Source organism: Triticum dicoccoides, chromosome 2A, assembly GCF_002162155.2.
Source record: "Triticum dicoccoides isolate Atlit2015 ecotype Zavitan chromosome 2A, WEW_v2.0, whole genome shotgun sequence".
Taxonomy (NCBI): domain Eukaryota; kingdom Viridiplantae; phylum Streptophyta; class Magnoliopsida; order Poales; family Poaceae; genus Triticum; species Triticum dicoccoides.
Window position 1 is genome coordinate 34,991,000 of NC_041382.1, and position 1,537 is coordinate 34,992,536.

General features: G+C 58.0%; 1 pseudogene; it reads right to left on the reverse strand.

The window, feature by feature from the left end:
- Positions 1–210: 210 nt before the first annotated feature.
- LOC119352980 lies at positions 211–1,306 on the reverse strand (annotated as a pseudogene).
- Between the last annotated feature and the right edge of the window lie 231 nt (positions 1,307–1,537).

Here is a 1,537-nt window from a genome sequence, read left to right on the forward strand (position 1 = left end):
CCAACCACAAAAATGCTGACGCGTAGATGCCTATTAGTCCCGGTTGGTGCCACCAACCGGGACCAAAGGGTCTCCTGCCTGGGCTCCGCGCACAGGCCACGTGGAGGCCCATCTGTCCCGGTTCTGGATTGAACCGGGACTAAAGGGACAGGGTATTAGTACCGACCCTTTAGTCCCGGTTCCAGAACCGAGACAACAGGCCCTTTTTCTACCAGTGAGGAACTTCTCATTACAAAAATTCACACAGATCGATATTACAAACCTTGTAAAAAAAACCGAACCATCACACGTACATTTGCCTTACACACATACTTATCCCTCACAATTGTTATTCTGAATGATACGTACAAGATAAAGCTAACCCGTGACATAAATAGCAACGTCGCTCACTCACTAACAGCAACAAGCCATGGCTAAGATACAGAGGAACTTTACCAATTTCATCGCTTGGCGGGAGGGTGGTAGACCGGACTCAGTGGTGTCCGTGGTATCCACCGCCACCACCGCCGCCGTAGGTGGGCGTGGGAGGGACGGAGTGGTAGTCCGGGTGGGGCTGCGGCTTCGGCTCGTGCTTGGGCACGGGCCCGTAGTCCGGGTGGGGCTGGGGCTTGGGCTCCGGCTTCGGTGGCACGGGCTTCTTGTGGTGGAAGTGCTCGATGATGTGCTTCTTGATTGGCCCGCACAGGGTCGCCGACGCGCACTCTGGCGATGCCAGCGCGTTCGTCTTGGCGTCGGCAACGACCCCGAAGGTGGTGCCCTCAGACACCGGCACGATCTTTGATGGCTCCTGGCCGGAGCACGGTGCGTTGGAGGCGGCGCTGTGGAGCTGTGCGACGCAGTCGGCGCTGTGGAGGTCGGCGGCCACGGGCACGCTGAAAGCGCCGGTGCCGTCAAGGGCACCCACCGCCTTGCTCTCGTACTCGCCGTTGACGTTCTTGCACTTGATCGCCACCTGAAGACCTGAGGTACGTTCATGGCAGAACAACAGTGAGCAGAGCAACATCATGCATTTACAAAGTGGAGTATTCTATATAATCTAGCTAGCTAGCGCTTACCCTTGAAGGCTTCCTCGGCCTTGATGTTCTTCCTGGTGCAGTCGGTGCACTTGGCCAGGCCGACGACGACCGACGACGACCGACGCCGCCTCAGCATTGGCAACGGCGATCGCCAGCAGGAGGGCGAGGACGAGTGATGCTCTCGGAGCTGCCATGCCTGAACCTCTGAGTCGCACTACCACTTGCTTGGCTGTGTGAAGTGGCTGATGGATGAATGGATGGAACAGGCGACGCATGGCTTATATAGGCCTCGGCATTGATCGGCACAGCTCGATGGATGATCTGGCTGCATGCTCCAAGGGTGGTGTCCGGCGAAGTGATGCGCGACAACGAGAGGCCGGCTAACTCACCGAAATTTTAGTTGGTGGGTTAAATGCGGCGCCCGCTGCATGATCGGATCGGCCGGTGCGAGTGCCTCCACGTCGCTGTTGGTGATGGACTTGGTTTGGTGGCGGAGTACGTAAGTAGGCACCGGCGGCCGC